At 37.0% G+C, this 24,583-nt stretch overlaps 1 long non-coding RNA gene across 1 annotated transcript; it reads left to right on the top strand.

Annotated features, from left to right (window-relative positions):
* Positions 1–9,804: 9,804 nt before the first annotated feature.
* On the top strand, positions 9,805–10,968 carry LOC131493028 (uncharacterized). Its single transcript, XR_009252404.1, has 2 exons — positions 9,805–10,155; positions 10,687–10,968. It is a non-coding gene; the product is annotated as an uncharacterized LOC131493028 (long non-coding RNA).
* Positions 10,969–24,583: the final 13,615 nt, after the last annotated feature.

The raw sequence follows: 24,583 nt of genomic DNA, 5'->3' as shown, positions 1-24,583 counted from the left end.
AAAAACAAGCTGCATCTCAACAGAGCAAATAGACAGCTTACCTCTCTGCTGTTCCTCACTCAAAGACTTGTTAGACAAATGGTTAATCTCCGTGCAATGTGTAAAGAAAGCCAATTCAAGAGCCCTGCATCTACAAAATGAATATCCTGATATTCTTTTTTTCTGTCTAATTTTAAAGGTGGTAATCATAATCATCTTTATACTCAATTACTGGTTGTTTAAATTATATGACATTATATTAGTTAGATTCCACATAATCACGTAAAATCATCAAACATTCAAAAAGAGGTACCAGGGGTGCCTGGATGGCTCAGTTGGGTTGAGCATCCAACTTCAGCTCAGGTCATGATCTTGCTGTTCGTGAGTCTGAGCACCACGTGCGGCTTTTTGCTGTTAGCTCAGAGCCTGGAGCCTGCTTTGGATTCTGTGTCTCCCTCTCTCTGTTCCACCCCCACTTGCACTCTGTCTCTCCCTCAAAAATAAATAAAGATTACAAAAAAAAATATTAAAAAAAGGAAAAGAAGTACCAGCTGATAATGAGTCAATTCAAATAATCAGATCATAAAATTTTCTTCCATCTCACCCGCCCCTCTTTCTAGATTTCTTTCAATCCATTCTTCTCACTCAAAAGAGCAATCTGTATAAGATATATTTGATTATGTCACGTTTGGGAGACACTTCAAGTATTCCCCCATTGATTCATGATAAATTTTCATCTCTTGAGCGTGACACCAAGAGTCTGTGGTAAATTGATGCCTGCCACCTTCCCGACCTCCCTCCCAGCACCCCCAACCCTGTAACTAATGCCCTGTAATCCAGCTACCCCACCAGCTATGTTTCTGGGTTTCCTTACCTATTTGCCATTCCACCTGTTTCTCTCTTTGTTTGTAGTTACTCTTTGTCAACCACACACACTTGACAAATGAGTATAGTGACTAAGATTAGGGATTCTGGAACCAGGCTTTATGGGTTCAAATCCCCATTTTGTCACTTATTACTTTATGACCTCTCTCTGCTTCAGTTTTCTCATCCATATATATCTGTATGATAAAATTTATATCAAAGTTAATATACTAGGATTGTTATACTTAAAAAATAAGTTAATACATGTAAGGAGAACATTGTTAGGCCCATTATAAGCACTTAATAGGTGTTAATTATGAAGATTCAGCACAGGGAAATCGTCTCTAACCTCCTTCCCCAGCCTGAGTTATTTGCCCTGTATTTATTTCCATGTTGCCACAACCATTTTAACCTCACATTACAATAGTGTCATGATATAAACTAAAAACATCTTGTGAAGAATAAAGTCTTAGATTTCATTGCATTCTCAGAGCATTTCATTGCATTAGGTATACAGTAAGTGCTCTATAAATATTGTTTAGATAAGTAAATAAATCAGTGGAGAAGAAGTATTTGATTCAAAGATTGAAAATGCTTAATAGAAATACTCAAGAGAGATGTTTTTATACATAAATCAATTTATCTAGAGTGACAATTATCATTTTTACTATCACTGTTTTTAAATATTAAATCAATAGGAAGCAATTTTCCATTATAAAATAAATGCAAGCTTATTATTAAAAACTTTGAAAATGTAAAGAAGGAAAAAGAAATAGTAAAAAAATACCATAATAATTTCATAATCATCATTTCACCCAAAGATACATATTATTAATATTTTAATATGATCCTTTTATTAAATATGAATTTATATGATATGTATCACTTAAATTGCACCTATAAATTGTGTCCTTTTATTTATTTTTAAAAAATGTGGCAGATGAATGATACTATATATAAAACCCTAAAGACTCCACCAAAAAGCTACAAGAACTGATAAATGAATTCAGTAAGGTCACAAGATACAAAATCAATATACAGAAATCCATTGCATTTCTATACAGTAATGAAGCAGCAGAAAGAGACATTAAGAAACTCACCCTACTTACAATTGCACCAAAAATAAGAAAATACCTAGGAATAAACTTGACCAAAGAGATGAAAGACCTATACTCTGAAAACTATAAAAACACTCACGAAAGAAATTGAAGGCAACGCCAAAAACTTGAAAGATATTCCATGCTTGCGGACTGGAAGAACAGATGTTGTTAAAATGTCTATACTACCCAAAGCAATTTACAGATTTGATGCAATCCCTATCAGAATACCAACAGCATTTTTCACAGAACTAGAGCAAACAATCCTAAAATTTGTATGGAACCACAAAAGATCCCAAATAGTCAATGCAATCTGGAAAAAGAAAAACAAAACTGGAGGTATCACAATTTCAAACTTCAAGTTGTATTACAAAACTCTTGTAATCTCAAAAAATTAAGGTACTAGCACAAAAATAGACACATAGATCAATAGAACAGAATAGAGAGCCCATAAATAAACCCACAATTATATTGTCGATTAATTTACGGCAAAGGAAGAAAGAATGTATGATGACAAAAAGTCTCTTCAACAAACGGTGTTGGGAAAACTGGACAGCTATAGGCAAAAGAATGAAACTGGACCGCTTTCTTACACCATACACAAAAATAAACCTACAATGGATTAAGGACTTAAATGTAAGAAAGGAAACAATAAATATCCTAGAAGAGAGCACAGGAAGTAATTTCTCTGACATTGGATGTAGCAATATCTTTCTAGTTATATCTCCTGAAGCAAAGGAAAGAAAAGCAAGAATAAACTCTTGGGGCTATATCAAAACAAAAGCTTTGCACAGTAAAGGAAACAACCAACAGAACTAAAGGAACACATACTGAATAGGAGAAGATATTTCCAAATAACATATTCAATAAAGGGTTGATCTCCAAAATTTATAAAGAACTTACACAACTCAACACCCAAAAAACCAAATAATCCAATTTAAAAATGGGCAGAAGATATGAACAGGCATTTCTTCAAAAAAGACATACAGGTGGCCAACAGACACATGAAAAAATGCTCACCATCTCTCATCATCAGGGAAATTAAAGTCAAAACCACAAAGAAATATCACCTTAAATCTGTCAGAATGGCTAAAATCAGTAACTTGAGAAACAAGTGTTGGCAAGGATTCAGAGAAAAAGGAAACCTCATGCACTGTTGGTGGGAATGCAAACTGTTGTAGCCATTGTGGAAGACAGTATAAAGATTCCTCAAAAAGTTAAGAATATAACTATCCTAGGATTGTACTACTGGATATTTACCCAAAGAATACAAAAACACTAATTCAAAGGGATATATTCACCTCTATGCTTATTAAAGCATTATGTACAATCCCAAACTATGGAAGCAGCCCAAGTGTCCATTGATTGATGAATGGATAAAGAAGATGCGATGTATACACACACACACACACACACACACACACACACACACACAAACACACACACACATATATATATATATATATATATATATATATATATATATATATATATATTAAAACTGTTGAATAACTATATTGTATACCTGAAACTAATATAATACTATGTTAACAATACTGGACTTAAAATGAAAAAAAAAACATAATGTATCTTCTTTTATTCCAATATCTTAGTAAACATTATTTTTATATTTGAGCCAATTAATTACATAAATATTTTCTTATTTTAGGTCATTGGGTTTGACCAGTTTGGTTATGTTGTAAGCAATGCCTCAATATCTTTGTGGATGAACCTTATTTCTGCATACAGAATTATTCCTTAGAATGCTATCTGAGTAATTGAATATCCAATCCAAAGTGTGTGAACACTTTTAAGTTGCTTGAAATCTACTCACAAGGTTGATACTAACATATACTCCCATTAGAAATGTGTGTTCATTTCCCTTTAGATCTATGATATACTTATTTAAATCAATAAATTGAAAAAAATCCATCATTGCTCCCATTTTTTCATATTTTAACCCCTCCTCTCATTGTTTTGTGAATTTTTATAATATTTCAATTTACTATTATGACTATGGAAAATTTTATTTATCAAATATATACTTTCCTTTGAATTAGTATATGCATTATTCTTTCCTCGCCTCCTTTGCTGTTTATTCACATCTTACTAGAAAAGAATTAACCATTTTCTTATATATCAATTTTTTAGGATAATTATTGTGAATTAGCAAAAATGACAATTGGAACAATAATAAGTTTTTCCTTGGTAAATAGGAAGGAAGGGTAATGAACATCAGAAAACTAAAGGCACAGAGGAAGAGAATGGGATACTACCTGGGATGGATGTTTTGCTGCATAGATTGGTGTCCCTGATTCAAAGTCTCCTCCTCCTTTACTCAGGATTAGAAATGATATTAAATTTAGAGATCATAGGATTGTGGGGAACAAGCCTCCTGTTAAATATACTAACAAGGAGCTGATGCATAAAAAATATGAATGTCAAGTGACTAATAATCAATGAGAGGAATAATTATATTCACTGCTGTAGGGAATGTTATGTGAGAAGTCACATTATTATTTAAAAAACGCTGAGTGACCATGAAGCTAGAAAGTGGGGAGTGAGTTGCAATATTCCTATGTCCAAGGTTATTGAGCCATGAATAGAATGAAATCTTCCCTACACTTGGACATATCTGTTACACAGAAACTGCGATCCTTTTTATAGAGTGCTGTTGGCACTTCAGCAATTGCTAATGGGGCTTATTTTTCCTCTATGTCACAGCAGAGAAACACCAAGAGACAAACAGCTCACATTGATCCTATGTACAAAAAGAAAAAAATGTTCACGATATTATACAATTTATTTGATTATCAATATAAAATTTATATGATATGATATAACATGACATAATAAATTCCTCTTTTTTTGAAGTATAGGAAGTCAAGAATCTATAGGTAAGACCACTTATTCCCTTGCCTATTTACAGAGTAAGGACAGCTTCTTTTTTAAAACCGTTTCATTACCAAAACCAATTGTTGATTTGCAAAGACTTTGAAATTTCTCAGATTCTGATGAATTTCAGAATTTAGTTGCTAACTCAATCGTATAGTCTGCAACTGAAGCCACCCAAACCGCCTCTTCTATCACTGAACTTCCTCTTTCCATCTCTCTGGCTGCTGTGGCTAGAGTAGATTTTTCTTTCCATTGTGTCCTAAGTCCTAATTCTTGGTTGTTGCTGATGATGAGCCTGTCAGTTGGTCCCACACATCTCTGCAGCTGAAAGCAGAGTGCCAAGGAAAGCCATTTATCCTGGCAGTTAAGTGTCAGCAAGCGCTTTTAGGAACAGCCGTACTACAGTTGTTCTAACTACAGGGCATGGCTTATGAAGAATCTCCAAGAATTTTCTTAGAGAAAGCAAGTTCCTAGTTATGGGGCTTGAATGAGCACAACACAATCTTTGAGCATGGTACTCTGTTTATTAATTTTTTTAATTACTTCTGTGCAAGGAATCCAGTAATATTGACAGCATTTTATCTGGTGGATTGGTTTTTGTACAACCCCTGGATCATAGATCAAAGAATCTGCTGTAGCAAAATTTGGAAGGAAAGACTCATTACATATTTATATTTACCATCATATTTCAAAAAATGACAAAGTGTCATTTTCACTTTGGTAACTTTGTTGACGATTGACTTATTTTGCCTTTGGTTCTAACATACGTCAGAAAAGTAAAATATTATCTATTCATCAGTTGATGGACATTTAGGCTCTTTCCATAAACTGATGAATGGATAAAGAAATTGTGGTTTATATACACGATGGAATACTACTTGGCAGTGAGAAAGAATGAAATATGGCCTTTTGGAGTAACGTGGATGGAACTGGAGAGTGTTATGCTAAGTGAAATAAGTCATACAGATAAAGACAGATACCATATGTTTTCACTCTTATGTGGATCCTGAGAAACTTAACAGAAGACCATGGGGGAGGGGAAGGAAAAAAAAGGTTATAGAGGGAGGGAGCCAAACCATAAGAGACTCTTAAAAACTGAGAATAAACTGAGCGTTGATGGGGGGGGTGAAAGGGAGGAGAAGGTGGGTGATGGGCATTGAGGAGAGCACCTGTTGGGATGAGCACTGGGTGTTGTATGGAAACCAATTTGACAATAAATTTCATATTAAAAAAAAAGAAAAGTAAAATACTATTACTTATGTAATATAGCAAAAGAAACACCTATAAATGACATAAGACTCTTACTTTTGAATATTTCAAAATATTGACAGTGATGGCATGCCAGTATGATTACAATTGCAAAACAAGTCTAATTCACTGCATTTGATTTGTTATTTTCATTCACTGCTAACACCATTTCTGGTTATCCTTCTACTAACCAAAATTTGTATACATTTCTATACTTGTTTGCACAAAACGATTCCATTTACTTCTGATTTCAGTACAGAGGCTTAGTCTATGGAACTTTAGAGGGTAAACATACCAATAATTGGTATACTTTGGCTTTCTCATAGGCTGCTCTCCTAGGATCAAGTGAACCTTAATTCATAATATAGAATTTCCTTTTATATCTATCTTCTTGTCATGTATTCTTGGAAAATATACAGCTCAACTGAATTAAAATGTAGCAGGCAATATAGATTGGTGTGTCTGTGTGTGTATGTGAATATGTGTGTTTATGCGAAGAGGGAAGTCAATGTGGGTATGTGTATATCAACTTGTGATAATCTGTGGTGAAATTTTGTTTTGTATTAATTGGCAGCATTTATGTTTTAACATAATTGACAGTTCCAAATCAGCCTAATTACCTGTTTGTTGAGTACTGCATTAATTAAGAGGCCTTACATTGCAAATAACAGAAAGCCCATTGTGGTTGACTAAACAAATACAGGAAACTTTTGGTTGAGTGCATGTACCAGTGGAAGAGGAAAAGCAGGGCTCAGACATGACTTTATCTATCATGAGGGATCCAGCTCTATATCTCTCAACCTTGTTCGTCTTCACATAGTGGTTTTTCCTGTATGGCTTTATTAAAAATGACTGCAGTAGGTGTAGTCCTCATATCTACCTAAGGAAAGGGAATCCATTTGCAACACTTCACCAATTGTGAGGTTTACTGTTATTGGGCCAGCTTAGCATGAATGTTTAGCTCTGAACTCCTTAACTCTGGTGAAGTGATTGGGATGTACTGAGCCATGGTCACATTCCCACACCTGAAGCCAGGAGGGGAGCCTAGCTCCTGGAATTGTCCTGGAAACACTGGGATCTCTAAGTGAAAACCAGGGATGGTTGAAAAGGGTAGGATGAAAGTAAAATGCATACTAAAGATATAATCAATGAATACAGTTATTTTTTTTTTTTAATCTGAATTGTCTGCTGCTCCAAAAAAAGTATGGTCTGGTACACAAACTCTCATTTCTCATTCTATAAAGACTGACATTATTCTAAAAGACATTTTAGCTATTCATTGTGGTGTCAGAGAGTGGGTGTCAAAGAAGGGTTCAGCAGGGAAGCAGAATGAAGAGAACACTGGACAATTTCCCAGCTCTCCTGAGTCAGGTCTTCACAGTATGGCTTCATTAATCTCTTTGAAGTAATTTCTCTGAACATCAGACACACATTCAAATGTTAGCACAAAAATACATTTCAAAGCTAAATATGAATGCTCTTCATGCCATGTATCATTTTGGATTAACCAAATCTCTTTGATAAGGTGTAACTATTCCTCCAGGTTTTAGCCAATAATAGCTTTAGGTAGGCCCAGGAGACATATTCAAAATATTTAACAACTCTGTGACAGAGTTTCTGCCAATCACAGTGCCCACAGCCAAGGAGATGTGTTGGCAGTTAATGTCCCTAAACTATGAGTCCTATTAAATGACAGGTTAGGTCTTTCCACAGGGAACCCTTGAGTAGTTATAGTGAACTCTTAAGATTTAAAAAGGATTTCTTATTTAAAAAATGCAACTTGAGTGGTAAAAATGGATGTCAAATGGCTTGATACATTTGTGAGCATGAGGTCACTTGGATCTTTTTCATTATTGCTCTGAAATTTTTTCTATTACAATGAATAAGTCTAGGTTGCTTTAAAAAAAAATAGATGGTTGGGGCGCCTGGGTGGCGCAGTCGGTTAAGCGTCCGACTTCAGCCAGGTCACGATCTCGCGGTCCGTGAGTTCGAGCCCCGCGTCAGGCTCTGGGCCGATGGCTCGGAGCCTGGAGCCTGTTTCCAATTCTGTGTCTCCCTCTCTCTCTGCCCCTCCCCCGTTCATGCTCTGTCTCTCTCTGTCCCAAAAATAAATAAAAAAACGTTGAAAAAAAAAAAAATAGATGGCTATCAACTTAAGTTTTTGACCTAGAAGAACAGGTAAATAAACCTCCAAATTACAAATTATTTCTTCGATAGTCATAACCAATTTTTTGTTTCATCTTGTTTTTCAACAGTTACTTCTATGTCAATACTCTGTCAATATCTTTTATCTCTTTTAAGAATGTGTTTGCCAAAAGAAAGCCACCCTGTTTTTGACTGCCATCCACCATTGCTTGCATTCACAGCTGTCAACTTTAAGATTAGTGATTCCAGGGTCTATACCTGAGATCTTCCAAGCCATAAGAGAACTATCATTTTGTTGGGAAACTCAGTTTTTCCCAGAGAAGCACTGTTGATAATTTCTGAAAGACTTTTGATGACTACTGTTCTCTAGTCATCCATAACTTTCTGATGTCACAGTCACTGTTTTCATGAAAGTAAAACCTATTGTCAGGAAAACCCATGCCCTTGATAGGTCAGGTAACATTTGCACATATTTTTCTAACATTAAGAATAAATAATATTGACATATGTAGATATATTAATATCTTAACAAAAACCAGGGAAACATTTGTTGAAATGATTAGAGTTAGATTATTATTGATTTTCACTGCCACTAGGAACTGCTTATTCATTGTGACCTCCCTTCCATTCTTAAAAATAAAGAAGAAAAAAATGCTTTGAAGGATTATTTACAAACTATATTGATCTTTTCCCCCGCTTTTTCTCAGATCAGGCAGTGCAGTATCTTGAGCGAAGTTAAAAGAAACACATCTTGACCATACTTTAACTTAAAAAAAAAAAAAAAACCTGTACCAACTGAAACATTTCCTACTTTCTTCCCAATTCAGTCCCTTTCTCATCTCTATAATAATTGATACTCCCTGAAACGAGAGTGTTACTAGAGAAGAGAGAACACTGAGTTTGCCAGTGTGATAATCACTCTCAAATTTATATCTATCTGTATTTTAGACATACGTAGTCAACTTGAATTTCCAACTCAAATGCCCAAGATAGAATTCAAAACTTGCATTGTTTCATATTTAGTAAACGTCAGAATCTTGTTGCCATCATCTATTGCTTGTAGAAATCTAGAAGTCAGCTCTGATACCCTCACTTTTTCTAAAGCCCACACCCAGAAAATCAATTGATATTTTTCTGTCAGTTTCATCTTTTAATATACCTTGAATACGTCAACTTTTCATTCTTCACTGATACTTCCCTTGCTCAAGTCTCTTAATCTTCTGTATCCACATGTGTCCCTCCTCACCAAATTCACACTCTCCCAGCTGCCAAAATGATCATATAAAAAAACCTCAAACCTGATAAGGACACTCTTTTATTTAAGAATTTTTAGTGGCTTCCCATGGCTCCTAGTAAACAAACCAATAGTCCTGATATGGTACCTAAGGTCCTGGATCAACGGTTCTCAATCCTGGCTTCAAATTATAAATACCTATGATCCTTTTCTTCGGTACCTCAAGGGAAGTTGATTTAACTTTCTCAGTTTTATTTCTGATGCTCCAGAGCTAGAGTCTGTTTGATTTAACCAGACGTACATGCTGGAGTGGACAGGTAGAGGAATAAATAGAATGGGAATTCCCAGAAGATTATAGAGTGCTAACAAACCAATCAGTAGGGATTCCATATTCTAGCTTGAGAATGTTGGGACTAGAGTCACTGTACAATTACTGTCATGGTTTCCCCTACATATCAGTCAGAGTTCTCCTGAGAAATAGAACCAAGAAGATTGATTCATTTGCTCTAAGGAATTGGCTCCTTAGAGCCAATCCTCATTTTGATGGAGGAGGCTGACATGTTAAAGACTCAGGAGAGTTGTAGTTGCAGTCCAAAGGCAGCCTTCTGGCAAACCAGGAAGAACTCATGTTGCAGATGATGCATTCAGTCTGTTGGAGAATTTCCTCTTGCTTGGGTGGGACGTGGGGCAAGGGTGAGTTCAGCCTTTTGTTGTAACTCAAGTTTTCCACTAATTAGATAAGGTCCACCCACAGTATAGTAGGCAATCTGCTTTACTCAAAGTTCACTGATTAAATGTAAATCTCATCCAAAAACACCCTCATAGAAACATCCAGAAATATCTGGGCACCATGGCCCCGCCAAATTATAACATAAAGGTAACCATTATACTGTTTATTTACTTTCCCTTTTGTAATCTTTTAATAGACTGCTACAATTAAAGTCAGGGTATGTAAGGTGTCATCTGTTAATTTATGAACCATTTGAATAAGAATTACAAGGAAAACTTGTTAAAGGACGAATTCTTGGGTCCCATACAGACTAATGGACTCAGAACTTGCCTTTTAATAAATGCAGGAAATCATTTTCTGACTAGTAAAATTTGAGAATGATTTAATTCCGTGTCTTCTGAAATAATTGAATCATACAGTAGTTATCATTTCCTTGAATTGTTTGCTTTACTACATACACAGTAATGATCAGTGTGCATGTTTTCCATTATTAGCACTGCCTTCAAGGAGTTCTCAAGGGCTTGAACCAAGAGTTTCACGAAGGATATGAATACAATCCTGGAAGAAAATTACATGATCCTTTTATTATTGTTGTGGTTGCATGGAATAGGACATTATCTATGATATTTGCTTGGAATGGCATTAGAAAATTAGCCTTGTCCTAAGATGCTTTCACCTGATTTCTAAATCAGAATTTCTAAATTTAATTGTAAGAAAATTGTATCTTAAGTCATGTTATATATTCTCCTGAAGAATAAAAACATACATGAACAGAATCTGTCTTTATTATCTTTTTACAGTGAATTAGTAAATATGTATATAGAAGTATTTCCAAGATCATTTCCTTAAGGCAGTACTCATTTTAAAATTTGGTTCACAAGTCAAAAAGCTCAGTGAATGTTTTATACTGCATTGATTTTTTAAGAGTCATGATAAGCATTAAGGACTATTAATGCTTCCAAGAAGTTCTCTAGTTTACAGAAATTGTTCCATTTGTTTTTGTAAAATGTCCCCACTGGCTTATATAAAAAACCATGTTTTTAGGGGCACCTGGGTGGCTCAGTTGGTTGGGCGTCCGACTTCACCTCAGGTCATGATCTCGCGGTTTGTGAATTTGAGCTCCGCGTCGGGCTCTGTGTTGACAGCTTGGAGCCTGGAGCCTGCTTCAGATTCTGTGTCTCCTTCTCTCTCTGCCCTTCTTCCACTTGTGCTCTGTCTCTCTCTGTCTATCAAAAATAAATAAATGTAAAAAAAAAATTAAAAAACATGTTTTTATATGACATTATTTAACATTTTTCTGGAGCATATTTTGGAAGATGCTAATTTAGCAATTTCTGTCTTTAATTATTCCTTCAATAACAACCATTTTTGAGATCCTTCTCTGTTCTAGGCAGTGTATTAGGCTTTGGGACATACAAAAATGAAGAATATAGAGCTTCTGATATAAGGAAAGGCATGGTTTGGAATTTTCAGACACGTAAGTGGATAAATTGCAAAACTATGACCTAGATATTTAATAGAGACCCAAACTGAGTGTTACAAGGGGTCAAGGGATCTATTTTGTCTTCTTGGTAAACTTGAGGTAAAAAACAAAAAAACAAAAAAACAAAAAACAAAACAAAAAAAAACCTATGGTTTTGAATAAGCACAATCCTTCTGTGAAAAGTGGGAACAAGAAGAGGTTTTAAAGCAAGATAGAGACATGATCAATTAAAAATACTTTCAGAAAGATCATTTGGTAGGACTATGGTGGAGGGGTTGTAGTACGAAGAGCCTGGTGAGAGAAAGAACAGATGGGAAGCTATGACAATATTTCAGCTGAGTGATCCTGAGTTTCTGAACTAAGGCAGTTGCAGTGGAATTGAAGAATACAGGCCAGATTTGAGAGACATTCAGAGAATAACTGACAGGAGAAGCTGACATTTGAATATGGGGCCAGAAGGGAGATGGAAAGGTGAAAAAGATTGCCTTAAGATTTGTACCTTAGGACATGGCATGGGTGGTAATTCTAATAACATCTCAGGACAGAGAGGAAGGAAAGGGGGTATTGATTTCAGACATGAACCACGAAGTTTGTTATGCCTGGAAGGGAGCAACATGCATATCCGTTCTGGATGAAACTCAAAAAAGATCAGGGTTGACAAATTTACTTGCAAGTTATCAACCTATAGATAACTGAAGTTAGGACTGTGGGTGAGAACATTCAGAAAGCACATTGAATAAAGAGGAAACAGAAAGAAGACAGGAATCTGGCTAAGAGTGATGTGTATAATATGAACTAATGAGAGAGAGCCTTTGGTGAAGACCAAGAGAATGCAATTAGAAAACATTCAAGGAGAACAAGAGGGAAGGAAGGAGTTTCAAGAAATGCATCCATGTATCCCTCAGTGCTGCACAGAGTTTTAACTTCCCTTATCATTTTCTTCTCCTTTGCAGTCTCCTCCACTGCTGGTGTGCTTAGAAGCTCTTCTCTAGATGTGCTAAATATGCACTGACATTGTTTTCTATTTGATAGTTTTATTTCCTATATTTAATCATTCAATCTAGTGGAATTCATTTTACGATTAAATGTGGCATTTAGATTTAAGTTGATGCCCCTCCTCCACCCAGAAGATAATTTATCCATCTCATATATTCACCACTTCAAAATGGTTCCATCTCAACTCCTCTGTGTCATCTGATTCGCTTGCTCCAGCCCTGTGACTGTTGCCAGGACTAACTGGTGAGCCTACTTCACCACACAGACCTCCCGGTCCCTGCCCTAACAGGCTTCCTTACAGATACAAAGGAGTGAAAGGCAACAGTTCCTGTTCAATGAGGAAATAGGTGTAAATACTGTGGGGTGTGTGTGTGTGTGTGTGTGTGTGTGTGTGTGTGTGTGTTGTAACTAGAACAAATGTCCTTGGGGCACATCCTTGACCAACCAATGACAGATGGGAGAGGGGAAATCTAAAGATCAATTTTTTTTGCCTTTGACCTCAGATGATGTGTCATAAGAAGCAATAGTCTACACTGTCTCTTAGAAAATGGTCTCTGAGTTGGAGTAGTCAGTCAATCAATGCAATTCTTGCACTTTCTATTGGCTTTCTCCTTTTCTTACTTCATTCTCCTTTTCTTTATTCTTTCTGTCTGGGATTAGTCTCCCTGATAAAAGGGTATCCTATTAGCCTTTGCCTCAGGATCTACTTTCCATGGATCCAAAGCTAAGACATTACTCAACAATAACAACATTTATTAAGAGCCCATTCTTGCTTCTTGGGTTTGGAATTCTTTCACAATATAATAGGGTATTAAGAGGGACTCTGGGTATATCACACGTCCAGTTGATGTCTCTTTAGCTTACTTATTACGGTCACATAACACATTTTAATATGAGATTTGTTGATTCTCTCCACATTATTCTTTATTTTCAAACTGGTCTTATTTATTTCCATCAATGCATGTTATCCATATACAATGTGATCATTGTGTAATGCAATCCATGTGTAATGTGATCAATGTTGTTGCATTGTTTCATCCATCACAGGCCTCAGAAGTTACGAACAACACAATAGCTGGCAAGTCCTTACCTTTCTAAAATAAAGTGCCAGAGCTCTTTGAGACATGCTCAAATATTATGAAAGCGGTTTATAGCTAATTCTATTCCACTAGCCATTTCCAGTTGGTTGTGAGAAAACGAAAAATTATTTGGGGTTTAAAAGGCTGTAATGAGAATTGCTTTGTAAAGAGTTGACAGATTACTATATGTCCTCTTCACAATTGCCCACGAGGGAAAGAGGAAGATAAAACCAGATGGAAGGAATTTCAAGAGAATATTTTGGGAAGCTTGCCATGGATTCCCTGGGGTGAGGAACACTGGAACAAGAACACTGGAACTTTCACACCTAGAAAGTATACTGATGAGCTATGCCTGGGTGTACCAGCCAAGGCAGCCAGATAAGAGAGCTTTCACTGTGAGCAAACTGTGCTTGGTGGGGCAAAGTGTCCGTGGAGATTGGATCTGGCTGAGCCATTTTGTAGAAACTCCCAAGGGTGCTTTTGCTAGAAAAGCAAAGAAGACAGGAGATGTACTCCCAAAGGTGGGAAGGTGAGGGAGGAGTTATGGGCAGCCAGCATGGTTGGGCCATCTACAATTGGAGGACACTAACAGGGAAATTCTGAGGGCTCTCAAAAAGAATATTCAAAACCTCTTTAAAAGAGACAATCTTCTGGGGCACCTGGGTGGCTCAGTTAGTTAAGCCTCTGACTTCAGCTCAGGTCATGATCTCATAGTTCAAGAGTTTGATCCCCACATCGGGCTCTGTGCTGACTGCTCAGAGGCTGGAGCCTGCTTCAGATTTTGTGTCTCCCTCTCTTTCTGCCCCACCCCTGCTTGTGCTCTGTCTGTCTCTCTCTCTTTCAAAAATAAATCAACATTAATTTTTTTTTTTAAAAGAGAGAAAATCTTCAACCAAAGAGACTAATGCCCCTGAGGTTCAAGTCCTTTTACTTCTCTGTCACTTCATGAATATGAGATAGTGAGGTTTGGGCTATGGTGGATGGCAGCAGTGGGGACACATTGGATCTGAAGAGGGGAATGATGTGGCTCAAGGAGAGGTACTGCCTTAACCAGAACCTGATAGTTGTATCTGGAACACAACTAAGAGACTGTTTTCTCTATCCAAAGCTCTAGATCTGGTGATGAGAATTTTCTTATCATATATATGGCTTTCTCTCCAGGAAGACAAATCTAGTCTCATGAGCACTGGGTCAGGGCAGACTCCCTGTCACTTCATGAACACAGAACACATGGCTACTATTGCTTTATCTGTCATCCACATGGGGCTACATCCTTTACCAAATTAAGTCTATGGCTTCCTACTGTACTTAAGGAAAGCAACTCTCAGTGATTCTAAGATGGATTACTCTCCCAAGCAATGTTATCCTCAGTGATTCTATAGTAACTTCCTGTTTTAATTTATCTTGTAATGTAGCACCAGCTTCTCACACTAAAGAAGAAACAGGGAGGGGACCCACACAGCCAATCTTTTGTAAGCCATCTAGGCTGGAAGGGTACTTACAACATGTGAGTTCCATAGATATCTACTTAGCACAATGTGAAATGATTGGAATATTCTAGAAAAGGCAAGGAATTTGACCAGCCATTTTCTTAAAACTTGAAAGAGTAAAGTGTATACAATCCCATTCTTGTGGTTATCCTCTTTTTCATTATCACTTGATCCTAGCATTTTCTTCTTCTTTTTTTAAATGTTTATTTATTTTTGAGAGGGAGAGAGAGACAGAGTGTGAGTGGGGCAGGGGCAGAGAGGTGAGGAAGACACAGAATCCAAAGCAGGGTCCAGACTCTGAGCTGTCAGCACAGGGCCCGACGCAGGGCTCGAACTCGAGAACTGTGAGATTGTGACCTGGGCCGAAGTCAGACGCTTAACCAACTGAGCCACCCAAGTGTCCCCTCCTAGCATTTTCTCTTGCAATTAATGCAACTTCTACCATCCATCACAATTTTAGGGAAATCTTCTGATGGTCACTCATTACTGTTAATGTGAAATCCCCACCTGTATTCTGAAACTGGGGTCAAATCCACTCCCTCCCAGTTAGGCCAGGCATTCTTTGGGTAACGTGATGCTTGGAAACCAAGCTTCTTCAAAACAACTCTCTCCCATAGTGTTAATATTTTTTCACAAGGGTGCCAAAATATGTTGCTTATACTTTATAGTTTTCCCCCACATAATTCTTAATGAAACAGATTACTCTTTCTTTATTAAGAATTCCATTGACTATTTTTCACACCTGTACATTTGTAATATTCATGCATCATATAAGACTGCTTGTACCTGGATGAGAGACATTCTTTTTTTTTAATGTTCATTTATTTATTTTGAGAAGGGGGAGAGAGAGAGAAAGAGTGCAGGGGAGGGGCAGAGAGAGAGGTAGAGAGAGAGCCCAAGCAGGCTCTGTGCTGACAGTGCAGACATGGAGTTCAACCTAACCAACCCTGAGATCAAGTCCTGAGCTGAAATCGAGAGTCGGATGCTTAACCGCCTGAGTCATCCAGGTGTCCTGAGAGACATTCTGTGTGACATGTAAAGTATGGTAGAATTGATCATCCCTCTGTGACTAAGGCTTTGTTACCAGTTCTTCTCTTCAAAGGAATGAGTGTCTTTCATGAGGCTTTCAAGTCCCTCAAAGAATTCATATTCATCAGGTTGGCCTTATCATTCATCCAAATGTCAGAGAATCTCAGAAGTGGACACAGTTTGGGATGAAGTTGGCATCTCTCCCTTACTGCACCTCCCTTCTATTTCATCTATTAATTCCAGAGAGTCATGGAGAATAGACTATGCCCCTCAGAGCCGTTCAGTTTCTCAGCTTTCCTGGGGACCACCATGAGAAAGGAAGATCTAAGCTGGTAGGGTTCTGTGCCGCAACCCAGCTTCAACAGGGGTAGGTCTGCTTTTATCTGTTTTATTTTTCCTCCTTCATAAGTTTTCTTAAGAAGTTTTAAGAATCTTATTTGCCCCTACCTTTAATCACAGTACTAGAAGGTGCTTAGGGTCATGAATTACTTAGCCCTGGTAACTATCACCATAACTCTGGTATTAGTGCGGCCAATCATATTTTCTTGCAAATAGATGGTGAATAATATGCAATTTTGGAAAACACACTTTCAATGCAAATTTTTCTTTCACACTCCCATCATAATGGTTGCACAAAATTAATTTATTACATAAAAGTCCTCTTGTTTTGAAAATGAAATCCTCTTGCTTTAGAATGTGTGCATTAAGATGTTTCTCAGAAAATAATATATATAAATTATATATACAAAATTATACACATATAAATTATATATAAATTATACATATATAAGTGATAAATAAATATATATATATATCATATATATATATATATCATATATATATATATGATATATCGTATATATATATCATATATATGTATGATATATATATATGATATATATATCATACATATATATGATATATATATACGATATATCATATATATATATATATATATATATATATATGATATATATATATCATTGCTGCAATTTTTGCTTTTATTGGAACATCCCCTGAAGTTACCGCTTTTCATACTGTTTGAAAGGCATGCAAAATTGAAGTATCAGTGACACTTTCTTTAGTACAGCTATTTTGCCTTTAAATAGCACCAATTTAAATGTTCATTATTATGTTAGGTGGGTTTATTTTCTAAAGCCACCATTTGAAACACTATACTAGTGGTTCTAGATAGTTATTTACACAGTTACTTTAATGGCCTGGCCCACCCTTATCTCTGAATTTCAAACTGCTATTTTTTCAGTTGTATCATTTTGTAACCCACACAAAACACAAGGAATGTTTACTGGTGAAAAAGCTGATTGGACCATCTCTTTCTCTTTTTTTAAATGTTTATTCATTTATTCTGAGAGAGAGAGAGAGAGAGAGAGAGCAGGGGAGGGTCAGAGAGAGAGGGAAAGAGAGATTCCCAGGCAGGGTCCACACTGTCAGTGCAGAGCCAGAAGCAGGGCTTAATCCCCAGAGTTGTGACATCATGACCTGAGCTGAAGGCAAAGGTTGGATGTTTAACATACTGAGCTTCCCAGGCTGGACCATCTCTTTGACTTAGGAAAGTATTTTAAAATAAACCCCCAAAACAAAATCAAGAATAAGGCAAGGATCACCTTGAGCCCCACTGCCCCTCACAGAACTAGTCCAACTGAGTTGAACCTGATGGGCTTATCCAGTGCAAAGGCCTCCAAGAGATTTCTCCATTTTTAGGGGCTATTTCTTCCTGCCTATCTTGTCTCTCAGATCTCACACCTGTGAGAACCACTGTGGCTTTGCCTTGAATCAAGGTGAGTGTGGATTTCAGGCGCTTCATTGGCCTGGAACACTTTATTATTCAAAAATAATCATCAGACTGATGAACTTTGCAAATGACTATCATGGGGATGGTTCACCTCCCGGAGGGTCAGACCTCCCATCCCAGCACTAATGCCACTTTGAGTCTTCTCTTTCTTCCTCTTGTCTTTCTTCCTCCTTCCTAGTACTAACAAGGATTTTTGAGTTCTTATATTGAAATAGTCCCAACCACTCACAGAATCAGCTCAAACACTTTCACTTCATAAGAAGTGTTTTAGTGAATGTATCTTTCACTATTTTATTACAGAAAAAAATAAGAAAGGTTTTGTTTTGCTTTGTTCCTAATAGTAGTTTTGTTGTTGCTGAGAATGGGTAGGGGCTATCTTTTTTGTCGGACTGCCAAGAAGACAATTTTTTTTTTCTTATATAACGGCAAGCACTTGGGGGGGGGGGGTGTGGGATGGGTTGGAATGGTAAGTGGATTTCTTCTCTATTGATAGGCAAAGGTATCCTGAGAAACAGAAGGTACTAATTAGACCATGAATAGACCAGAACCAATGTTGGGTCACTTCAGACATAGCCAGCATTAAGAGAGGAGCAAGACAATGGAGAGATGTAGGGAATAAAAGCAAGCATACTCAATTCGGTTGAGTTGAGTTAAAGAAACAGCGTATGTAACTTACGAACCTACAATGTAAAAAAAAGGTGGAAACATGAGAAATCCTTTAAATTATTTCTTTCATTTCATTACATGTCTGTAGTTATAAAAGCATTTGTGGGCTAATAGCAAATTAGAAGTTCTCCATGTAGATTTGTTCTTCATTTAAACATAATTTTTGAATTTATTTGTTTTTCACTGAACTTGAAAATATCTTGTGTGGGATATTAGGCTCCGTGATTTTTGTAGGTTCTCTCATCGAATTCTCACATCAAACTACATCAAATGGTAGAAGCTATTTCTATCTCATTTTAGCAGTGAAAAAAGTCAAGCCCAGGGAGGTTAGTAAATTACTTAAGATCACAAATCTAGAAACTTCGAAGCAAGGATTCATAAGCCAACAATTCTGTGCTGGCATCAGAGGTCTTAGCTAAGATCCTAAAAGTCATGGTGATTTAGATGACTTTGAATTGTGTTGTAAGCCTGGCATGTGTCAGTATGATTAACAGAGTGGTATGTTAGTAGAATGTTATCCCTAATAAAGTGGTATCTTTTAATTATTCTCTAATATTTAAAATGTGTGATAACAGATTTGTAATAACCTTATAATTTTACTGATTTATTTATGAAATATTTTCACAATATATGTTTTGGTCCCAATGACTGATGCCATGCCTTACTGAGTACTCAACGTTGAAACAGGAGACAATATGGGATTCAGGAACAATCAAGGGCTTGAATATTTTACTCACCTTGTGTTTGTACTGCAAAGACTTTATCATTGTGTTATTTGGGTTTTCTCAGTTATCCAAACTCCATTAGTAATTGCAGCCTCCTCTAAAGATGTGGACTCCAAATTCAATTCCAGAAGAAGGAACATTTTGAAACCATGAGCAAATAAAGAAGAAAAAATAAATGACACTTCTCTTTCAGTAGGACTATCTACTTGATAGCAAAGATTCAGAAAGACATGCTAATTACTAAATAATTTGCAGTTAGTTGTTAGTCAATATTTGTCTTTCAGGAGAAGTATAGTGGTATTTACTGTGTGGCTACTGATAACATACCTAATTTAATGGCACAGTTTCAATGAATTGTGATGTCTACATTGTCCTTCATCTACATTACTTTTTGCAATTGGTATGCAACCTTTCTCAGCCATAGAGGCAGCCTTGTCATTCATTGGTGTTGTGAAGAAGCATAAATAATCACTACGTGACATTCTGACACAAGGGTTTATTTAGTGATGTTTGCATTCTGACATTGACAGAATATGTGAGGACATTTCATCAACAGCAACTCCAGCCTCACAGAATGCAAAAAAAGAATATGCACGTTACTGAGAACTGGGACTGGGCTCTGACCGCCCCCCCCCCCCCCCCCCCCCCGCCTTTTACATCTTTCTTCTTTCTCTCCCCTTTTCTAATTGTTACATCTTTAGTCTTTGATTTTATTAAAAAGAACTCACTGAAAGAACTTTCCACAGGTATAGAAAATCATTACATGATTTGGTCATTTCACAGCATGTTTTTTTTTTCTTTTTTAATCTCGATGCAAAATGAAACTTGATGCGAAACAAAAACAATACTGATATGTAAATGTTGAACAGCAAGCATCTTCTTTATGTTATGTGCAGAAGAGTGCTAACACCCATCCACTCTCTCGAACAGAGAAATTCGCTAATTTAAAAAAAAAATGTCAATCATCTCAGTTCTGTTTGGAGAATAGGCTTTCCAATTAATAAAGTGAGGCAAGGAAAAAGAGTGGCTGTAGAGAATCATTACATTTAATTGTTACCCCAATTTCTAGAGCTGTGGGTTCATAATAAATAGGTCAAAGCTCCCTATAAATGAATTAGATATACTTTTTTACTGTCTAAAGTTTTACATTCAGATCAGTTTCAAACAATTGCTACTTACTCAACTGAAAATTTGAATTGCTTTAAGCACCTACTTTGTAAGCTGGAGGAGGGAACCACATGACCAGGAAGTGGAGAGTTTAATGCACTCCTACTCCACCCCTAAACTAATCCCCAGGGCCTCCTCCATTATCTCATGGGCAACAGGAAGCTTATCTGTGGGCTACTGGGTAATCACTAACGTGGGTGAGTTTACATTGTCATTTTACTGGGTGAACTCCAAGCAGTTATTTTTCCCGGAAGGTAAAGCTAAATAAAAAATTGTGAGAGTTTTCCCGGAGTAAACACTGGGAGGAAATCTAGAAATAAACATGTATAAAAATGATATCCTAGTTTCTAGTGCTTATCGTTTTTATTTCAGTAATTTCTTCACCCCACCCTCACCACATAATCGTATAATGGAAAGCAAATGGCCAGGTCTGCCCATCCTAGCTTGGCCATCTGCCAGCATGGCCAGTTTTGCCAGTGCTCTTCCATTGGTTTATCGGTCATCTTTGTGAGAATTTTAATTTTTGTGCTCTTTCATCTTTTTCTTTCTTCTTCCCTTTCTTTCTTCCTCCCTCCCTTTCTTTTTACCTTTTTAAATTCAGGACAGAATGATATTTAGTAGTGAAGAGAGATGGTAAAGACAGACTTCCTACAACTCGTATCTGCATCCACAGAAAGCAATAGAAACATTATCCATAAAAAAAACTTAAAAAATTTCTGAGGCCCTATATTCTTCCATTCATGTTCATTATTTATGATTGTAATTGGAAGGATTGGATTAAACTGCAGTCAAGCCACCTTGTGTCCTGCTTTGCCCATGTGCTTTTCCAATGAGGGGAAGAGCCTCCCGTACCTTGGATTTAGATCCACACGTGTTGGACTCCAGTGATGTGAGAGTCCAGGGGAGCATGGGTCATTAATCCCTAGTGTCTCTCTGTTGCCAAAGGATGAAGGCTCTCGGGAGTGGGGAGGGAAGGGAAGAGGATGTCCGTGTGTGACCTTTCCCAGGGAAGCTCCTCTACTAACAAGCAGGAGTTCACACAGATCAAGGTTTCTCAATCCTGTCATAATCACTAAGGGACCTTTTAAAAAAATACTGATGCCTGGGTTTTATACCCACAGAATCTGATATAATGATCTGGGTGGAGTCCCAAGGCAAATCTAATGCATAGCTAGAAACTATAAACAGGGCAATCTGATTTCAGAAAATTCTATTCATCCTTCTTCCTTCCTTTCTAGCCTGGGTTACATATTGTGAAATGTTTGAGTTCTCTTCACCATCCCTTTGTCATCATGGTTTTTGTGCCCTTTCCTTTATTTTCCTATCCTATCCTGTGGCCCAACTGCTCCATTACTCCTGACTCTCCCTTTCCTTCATGCAGTCTTAATACTGCCTCAGTACTGGAGGATTCTAAAAGGTATATATGTTTTTCTTTCAGGAGAACTATAGTAGTATTTACTGTTTTGGCTACTGATAACATATCTAATTGAATGGCACAATGTAAATGAAGTCTATTGTCTACAATTTCCTTCATCTGTTTTACCTCTCTCAACTGGAATGCAACGTTTCTGAGCCATAGAGGCAGCCTTGTCATTCTTTGGTGTTGTCAAGAAGTATATATATGTATGTATATCCCTACCCTCTAGCAGACTATAATCAAAGTTAAGATCAACATGGCCATTAGCTATTACCTCTCTCACCCAAAATAAGAGACTTGTGGTTCTACCAGATTCACGTAATTCAGACAAAACTGAAGGTTTATGCATACCTTCTCCATCAGTTGGTTAGACTAGATCAGTATTTCTGGATATTTGTTTAACAAAACATTTAGAAAGACACTGATAAATTCCACCTTTCTACTCTGACTGGCAGCCACAGAGGTGTGCTGCTTGATCTCCCTTCAAGAAGAACTTGCCTTTCCGCTGGAAGCAGTGCCTGTAGCTGCTAGCCTCCAGCTACATACAGCGCCTTTCCCAATCTGGTGTAGCATTCAGCAGGAATCCTCTCCTTTTGGGAGTAGCCTCCAGCCAATGCCAGCTCAGTGGGTCCATTAGGATAGGGCCAACCCTGCTCAATATGGTACTATTTCAACAGTGACTTTCTGGAGCTCCCCATTGGGTTGGCTAAGACTTTATCAAATTTGCATCATAGAGCATCTGTGTACCCAATTCTGTCTCCTCCCACCTTTCCTATCATTGGTATTAGATCAGCATCACGGTCTAAGGGTTCTTTCGGCTTCATCTTGTTCCTTCTCTTTTGTCTTAAGTGCGTGTTACTTCCTAAGAAAACTTTTGCCCTCCTAGCTTTGTGTAAGTATCTGCTTCCAAGATAAACTGTATTGACACAATCTGTCAATCTTTGTTAACATTTAAAAATAAAATTAAAAAATTTGCATTTTTATTTTCCCGTCTTGGAAAACAATTCCAATCTGTTCTGTATACAGCAACTCAGGAAGTTAGGGTGAAAAATCTACTCTTCCAACCCCAAAATGCTACTGGTTACATTTTTTTTCTTCCAGTATTTTAATCCATGTTTGTAAGGTTCTATGAAATGAGTGCAAATTATTTCTTCTCTTATTCCAATTACATTGAAATCTTTCCTCTTAGAAGTCTTGTCATTAACAAAAATCTGCAGATTTCTAGAATAAAGTCACTTGGACACAGGTAATTTAATGCTCAACAAAATGTAAGCGACTCCAGTTTAGTAGGTTTGGAAAATTCACATTAGTTGAAGCAGTATTTCCTTAAAAGAATTGTTTCTCTGAATGTTAAAGCAATCCCCTTCCTTCAGGCACTTACCATGCTGTATTCTTCTTATTGTTGTTGTTGCTGTTAATATATTTTGTTGGAATCATATTGTCCTAATTTCTGGTCTGTACATCCCTTGGCATAGTGCAAGGCACACAGTTTGTGCATGTTCAATATTAAACTAAGCAACGTTCTTGTACATATTTTGATATCTGGGACTTCATTGATGTTCTTAGGGAAGAAATCCTTAGAAATAGCACCTCGACTGACATGGATAAGGACAGGAAATTGTTATTTTTCCTTAGTGCTCTGCCAACAAACACTTGGGTCTGAGAAAACAATTATTATTATTATTATTTTTAGTGAATGTTGAGTTCTGGAAGGATCGTTTAAAAGTCCTTATTCTTTCATAAACCAGAGTACTCCCATGTACAGCGCTGGAGTAAAAAGAGGATTTAAATCAGGAAAACCTTGTTAAACAAATGGCTTCCAAGTGACAATGGCGTTTTGCCTTTCTCTGAATCCTCAGGCAGAGGCCAGGGTTTGGAGCCAAGATTAAGGGCTAGATGAGTCATGCGCCATGGTATGGCAGTGCCTCTTTCCCAAGTCTGCGCAATCAAATCTCCAACTGATTTCTTCTTTTCATTTTTTTCTCCTCTTTTTGGCAAGAGAGAAAATAACTTCAGTATTCTTTTTTTAGGAGGGTTAAAAAAAAAAAAAGTAACACCATTCTATTGCCAAAAATTGCATATAGAATTTCAAAGGGTGACCTCTTCCCAGATATAGCAGAACTTATGGTGGCAATGGAATGTGTCACCTTTTGAAGCATAAACACTTCAGATCCCCAGGCCTGCCCATGTCTTCATTGTACTTTGGAGAACGAGAGGATTAGGAGTAAAGGAATATGAAATATAATGTCATTTTCACCTGAGTATAATTAATGTCTCTGGCCATGAGACTATCCCATGGTGGGAGTCACAGTGGCAATAAATGAATGGTGAGAAGACAGACGCCAGGTATACGGAGATGTTCAAAGCCTCCCTTTTTTCACAGTTGGCCGATTAAGTAATTTTTAGAATTTGGACTTCTCAGGGGCAGGTTTTTTTTTTTTTTTCTTTTACATTAAATATACTCTTCCCTACACTGTTCAGTTACATAATAGGGTGAGTTGCATGTGCAAAGTCATGCCTTTTTAG

Source organism: Neofelis nebulosa, chromosome 2, assembly GCF_028018385.1.
Source record: "Neofelis nebulosa isolate mNeoNeb1 chromosome 2, mNeoNeb1.pri, whole genome shotgun sequence".
Lineage (NCBI taxonomy): Eukaryota > Metazoa > Chordata > Mammalia > Carnivora > Felidae > Neofelis > Neofelis nebulosa.
Note: the sequence above shows the minus strand (reverse complement) of the source record. Positions and strands in the feature narration are given on the sequence as shown.